Source organism: Vicugna pacos, chromosome 3 (assembly GCF_048564905.1).
Source record: "Vicugna pacos chromosome 3, VicPac4, whole genome shotgun sequence".
In the NCBI taxonomy this organism is placed as follows: domain Eukaryota; kingdom Metazoa; phylum Chordata; class Mammalia; order Artiodactyla; family Camelidae; genus Vicugna; species Vicugna pacos.
Genome location: NC_132989.1, coordinates 84,233,495 through 84,240,334, shown reverse-complemented (window position 1 = coordinate 84,240,334; position 6,840 = coordinate 84,233,495).

Sequence of the window (6,840 nt, the reverse complement as noted above, 5' to 3'; positions counted from 1 at the left end):
TGAATGACCACACACTTATATACTCATATTTTGTGCTTTAAAAAAACCATAATTATAATGTAAAAAGGATTTTTGGCATCCATGAGTACCTGGGAGATCCTGGGGAGAGGAGACCCTAAGAGGGAACTCTATAGTCGTGCTCGAGAGTCCATGATTTAGCCTGTTCCTGGGGAAGTCAGGGTTCCCGTCATAGCCTCTGACACTTTAAGCACAGTGAGTGGGGCTGTGGAGCCTTTGTTCCAGGGAACACATGTCTCCTCTTGCCCAGGACATTGGCTGGAGGCTCCTCTCTGGCCTCTTGCTTCTACTAAGCAGAGGTCTGGTTCTCTCTCCTGGTGGTCCTATCACAATTCAGCATTTCTCTTCTCTTCCCTCGGCTTCAAGATTCAAGGAAACATATTTTAGTATTTTCTGGCATTTGACCCATATTTCAGTTGGTAAAGTATTGAATTAATTTTATCTAATATCCTGAAACATATCTCTATACTGCTATCTTTTTTTTCTATACCTCTATCTTATTTTTATCCATTTCAAGGTATAAAGTTTCTGATAAACAAAAGGGCCATTAGGTACTACCTCCTTATTAGCAAACGTTTTCAGTACTTTAATAAAGTTTCTCTCTGGGAATATTTGACACATTTCAAATTTGATATTCAATTCCAAATATATTTGAGCCAGCAAAGAAACAGCAAATGTCACCAACTCTCTTCACCTGGTCTGGCCAAATCTCTCACATGAAATAGAGGAGGAAGATGCCAAAATACATTCAGAAAAATGCCTGCTGACTTCTGTGAACCCAAGTCCCTCCAGCCAAATACCAACAGCTTTGAACTTTTCCACTTACCAAGGCAAAGGAATTTGTTTTTGATATCAGCTGTACATGTTTCTTTTTTATTTCTCCACCTAAGCTATGTAAATTTTGTTAGCCTGTTGAAAGACATGGCACATTCAGTAGCGCTTCGTGGCCAAACACCTATTTGCTCTCCAGCTCACTATGCAAGTTTTAATCATTCTCTAAATCTCAGCTCTCAGTCCACTCTTCTGTGAATCTTCCCAGATCTCTTTGGCTCCCATTCATTCTCCTTTCTTGGGAACTCCGTAACACCCACGAAGTGAGCAACTTGTTTTGGCATTAAATCATGTACCGCCTGGATCTATTACTCCACGTATGAATCTCTTCTCTTTTCAGTGACACAGGCAGTTTCTTCCATGAAGGTACTTTTGTTTTCCCACATGTAAGTTCCTATACAAAGCAGACATTTAATAAATGTATATTGAATGGATGAAGACACTTGATCTTATTCAAAAGGATAACCCTAGAGTAGATTTGATTCAGAAGAAAGTACGGCTCACAGGAATGCTTACTGTTTTGCCATTTCCTCATAGTGGAAAGTCCCTGTCAGTTATCAGTTGATAGTGAGTATCAACAATGATTTATCTAGTGCTTTACGGGGTGACTTCTGGAGATAACTCCACAGACAGAGACTATTGTGAAACAGGTTGAATTCTGGCACAATTTACTCTCCTTGGTCTCAGACTAATCACTTAACTCCTGCAATGCCACATGTCGAAAACATTCCTTATCATCTTGTACGAGTTAATAAGCCTGTGTTCCACATTCCTGAGGCACAGAGGGCTGATATGGATGTCACTGGGCTCCTGGCTTTGTGAGTTTATGCATTTAAGAATCTTTGGGTGACAAGCAATGATATAAACACAAAAGAACCATCATTATGGCCATCATATTGACATTCCCATATTGTATCAGGTCAAGGGAGGATGAGACAAGGGCATGACTTGGGCAAGAGACAAGACGTATTAGCAAGTGGGAGCAACAGTGCTGGGCAAACAGTTGTAAATCCCCAGCACTGAACCTTGTTAACATTTTACAGAATGCTTTGTCCCTTTTAAGTAAGCTGCAAAGCAAGAATGAATTCACACAGCCTTCTTGGAGGTCAGGGTGATTGCTCAGTTTATGTGGAAGATCACTAATTAATCACAAGCTAATATGTAGCTTGATGTTCACCAAGCTGGACTTAGAAACTAGGCGCCACTTTGCTTAGCAGCTTGGGGGAGACAGCTTTTGGTAAAGGTGGCACACACACAAAAATGATGCCTGTTTTACCCAGTGCTTGAAAGGAAACTCTGCAGTTGGCCAAAGGAAAACTACACATCTCTCTTTTTGGTGTCCTGTTGGTGATTTATTTTTGTTCTTCCTGCCCCACTTGGCACCCCAACACCCTACGTTTCCAAGGTTCTCATGGTGTCATCCCAGAAGAGAAGCACATGATGGGTCATTGAGGAAGGAAGCTTACTCTCAAAGGACATGCAGCAAGGATATGACTTGGACGGGGGTGAATCCAAGAATATTAACATTTTATTGAACATAAAGGACCAAGGAGCTGATTTTGGAAAGGAGTTTCAGAGAGAAGTTTCAAACTGTCATGACTGCCAAGTATTAAGGGGCAAGATGCCACTAATTCCTGGTGGATTAAAAGCACTGCTAATTTTTCTCAGAGGACATTTCAACTTCGGAAAGAGTGTCAGTTTAGAAACACAGATTAAATGCTGTCTTTAAGAGGAAATGAAGCCTCAAGGAATTAAACTATTAGCCATTAAGTGGGATTTTTCTTGAATAATCCTTCAACTGTGTGTTCTAGAAGGGGCTGTATGTGCAGAGGGGAGGGCGAGGAATAAGGAGGAAAGGAGTTGAGGAGGAGGATGTGTCTCTGAGGAATGTGGCCTCAGGATACTCAGACAAATTGCTACAAAGGAGGAATCTGACAGAGGAATTGAAGAAATGAACTCAGTCTCCTGAGGTGTCTGAGCCAAAGAACGTTTCATGACTTTGATGATAAAAAAACCTATATATTTTAAATGTTAAGATAATGAAGATCAAAGCTACAAAATTTGGATGAAAAGAAGATTACTGTCATGTTTCAAGTTTTGGAAAAGAAACGATGGCATGACCTTTGGATTACATGGCTCAAAGTGGATATTTGGGTGCCTCAAAAAAAAAATCTTACCAACCTTTACATAGAAAATTCATCATAATAATGTAGAAAAAGCACATGAATTCATGTTGCATGAAAGGAAGTTTAAAGTATGAGTCTAAATGAAAGAGAATATGAAAATGAATATATGTATATATATGCATGACAGGGACATTATGCTATACACCAGAAACTGACACATTGTAACAGACTAGAAAGAAAGAAAGAAAGAAAGAAAGAAAGAAAGAAAGAAAGAAAGAAAGAAAGAAAGAAAGAAAGAAAGAAAGAGAAAGAAAGAAAGAAAGAAAGAAAGAAAGAAAGAAAGAAAGAAAGAAGTCTATCATTCATGAAATAGCCACTGTAAGTAGGATTATTTATCCATTGTTTATAAATCCATAAAATTATCAGATGAAAAATATGTCACCATAAATATACTGGACACTTTCCCATCCATTTAAAGAATTACTTCAATATCTTCGTTTAATTACGTTCATATCACTCCTGTGAACTTGGTTAGAGGAGGTTTTATGTCCACCTTACAGTTTGTGACGGCGGAGCACAGGGAGGTTAATTTGCTCCACAAGGTCAGGCTTAGTTGGTAGCATTTCCCAGAACTTGGCCGGTAGACATCCAAACTGGGACTCTCCACCAGACCCGCAGTTGCTCCCAAACCACCTCTTCTGAAGTACCCAAACCCACCAATGAATGAGTATCAAAATGAAACCTGAAAGAGCCTGAAGTGCAAAGGGAACTAAAAATTGCAATCTACAGCCCTTTTCAAGTCTTCTCCAGGCTGGCTGCAGGATGTTCAAATGAACTGCTATGAATGGAGAGGAATTCCTATGAATTGCACGGAGCCTGAGAGGCTAGCACATTAATTCACCATCCACTGGGACACCTTTTGCTGCATCCATTTGGCTGCAGAAAGCAGAATCTTGAGGGTGTGGGATGGAGGCTTTGGAGAACTGTGGGTGAGACACCCCCAGCATACCAGACCACTGAGACCAAGCCACTGAGTGGATTCTAGAGAGCCCAAGGGCTGCTGTGGTGGTGTTCAGTTTGGCGGGGAGGGGCACCCAAAAAAGCCATAGGTCAGGAAAAGGGAATTAGAGAAACTCTGAAAAGTAGTTTTGTTTGTTTGTTTGTTTGTTTGTTCGTTCTCATGAGACTGTAATAGCACAGACTTTAAGGACAAGCTATGCTGGAGTCTGGAAGACCTGTGTGAATTCAGACAAGTCATATAACCTCCCTGAACATCCAATATCCTCTTCTACAAAATGCAGAGGTTAGACTCAATAATGTTCTTTGTACTCTAATATACTGTTTCATGAAGCAAGTCTTAATTTAGCACCAGGAAGGATCCTTAGCTCACACAAAGTAACTCCCTCCAGAAGGAAATTGCCTTCATGGTCGGTTTCAGAACTTGTTTAGGGATTTACCACAACAGTTAGTGATGGCCTTTGTTGGTTGCCAACAGTCTGGAGAGTCTTAGAGTGGATGCTGGCATTTTCCTCAGCTGGACGAGTCAGGGAAGAGCTGCAGAGGTAAAGGAGGGACACTGCAGGAGAAAAGTGACTCAGAAATGAGTCTGTTCTCTTTATTCAACTGTCAGCCCCTAAACTGGGATCCTATTGTGGAAAGTAGACCTTTGAGCAGTGTTCCATGTGTTTATTCTACTTGTATCAAAGAGGCTTTCATCTCCCTAGAGCAAATTATTAACACATTCCACCAAAGATGTGAGGGTGGAGGCTTGGCCTTGGAAAAAAAAAATAATCACATCATAATAAAGAGCTGCCCGAATTGTGAACTTAAGAAAAACTAACATAAAAGCTCCCATTTTTAACGACAGTGGTTGGCCAGACGCCAAGGTCCTTGTGCCCAGGAGAGCATGGCAGGCCGATTCCTTGTCCGTAGGCTGACCCTTCTGTGCCCAGGAATTTTCCATTGGAAGGCTGGTGGTGTGAGACGTGGGGGCCTTTGCAGGCTCAGCAGGTTGAGACACTTACAGTCAGCTGCCTTCAACCTTAGCTGGAGACAAGATTTGTTGGCTGAGTGAGCAGTGACTCCTGGTTCCAGGCAGTAAATCTTTGCTTCTCAAGATTGTTTGGTCGGGGAGAGGGGAGAGAAAAAGAAGAAACAACAAAACAAAACAAAAAATATCCACATCTTCTTTACCCAGTCATCTGTTGATGGACATTTACACTGTTTCCATGTCTTGGCTATTGTAAATACTGCTGCTATGAACATTGGGGTGCAGGTGTCTTTTTGAAGTAGGGTTCCTTCTGGATATATGCCCAGGAGTGGGATTCCTGGGTCATATGGTAAGACTATTCCTAATCTTTTGAGGAATCTCCATACTGTTTTCCACAGTGTCTGCACCAAACTGCATTCCCACCAGCAGTGTAGGAGGGTTCCCTTTTCTCCACAACCTCTCCAGCATTTGTCATTTGTGGACTTTTGAATGATGGCCATTCTGGCTGGTGTGAGGTGATACCTCATCGTAGTTTTGATTTGCATCTTTCTGATAATTAGTGATATTGAGCATTTTTTCATGTGCCTATTGATCATTTGCATTTCTTCCTTGGGGAATTGCTTGTTTAGGTCTTCTGCCCATTTTTGGATTGGGTTGTTTGTTTTTTTCTTATTAAGTCGTATGAGCTGCTTATATATTCTGGAGATCAAGCCTTTGTCAGTTTCATTGTTTGCAAAAATTTTCTCCCATTCCATAGGTTGTTGTTTTGTTTTACTTACGGTTTCCTTTGCTGTGCAGAAGCTTATAAATTTAATTAGGTCCCATTTATTTATTTTTGCTTTTATTTCTATTGCTTGGGTAGATTGCCCTAGGAGAACAGTTTTGAGATGTATGTCAGATAATGTTTTGCCTATATTTTCTTGTAGGAGGTTTATTGCATCTTGTCTTATGTTTAAGTCTATTTATAATAGCCAAGACATGGAAACAGCCTAAATGTCCATCAACAGATGACTGGATAAAGAAGATGTGGTATATTTATACAATGGAATATTACTCAGCCATAAAAATGGCAACATAACACCATTTGCAGCAACCTGGATATTCCTGGAGAATGTCATTCTAAGTGAAGTAAGCCAGAAAGAGAGAGAAAAATACCATATGAGATCACTTATACGTGGACTCTTAAAAAAAATGAACATAAATACAAAACAGGAATAGACTCATAGATATAGAATACAAACTTGTAGTTGCCAAGTGGGTGGGGGAATGGGAAGGGACAGACTGGGATTTCAAAATTTGTAGATACTGACAGGCATATGCAGAATAGATAAACAAGATTATATTGTATAGCACAGAGAAATACATACAAGATCTTGTGGTGGCTCACAGTGGAAAAAAATGTGACAATGAATATATGTATGTTCATGTATAACTGAAAAATTGTGCTCTACACTGGAATTTGACTCAAAATTGTAAAATGACTATAACTCAATAAAAAAATGTAAAAAAAATCCAACAACTCTCAGATACATCCAAGAAGAGAAACAGACATAAAATAAGCAGAGCAATGTTTCAGTGTCACTAATGGATCACTCCCCAAGGCAAAAGGCTGTGGGGAACAGTTTCTGGATAGAGATTTATACCATTTTCTACAGCAAGCTCCCTTAATGCACAGATGCCATTTGGTGCTAAGGTATCTCCCGTGAGATATAGCTTGAGTATATGTGGTAAAAGGGCCTAGTGCAAAAGAAAATACAGGGAATTATTTACTACTGTTGAAAACCAGGACCCAGGGTTGGACATCATTTTTGTTTGTCTTTTTAAAAATGTTTCCAAGTAACACCACAATATATGATCCAACAAATCTCATTTAGC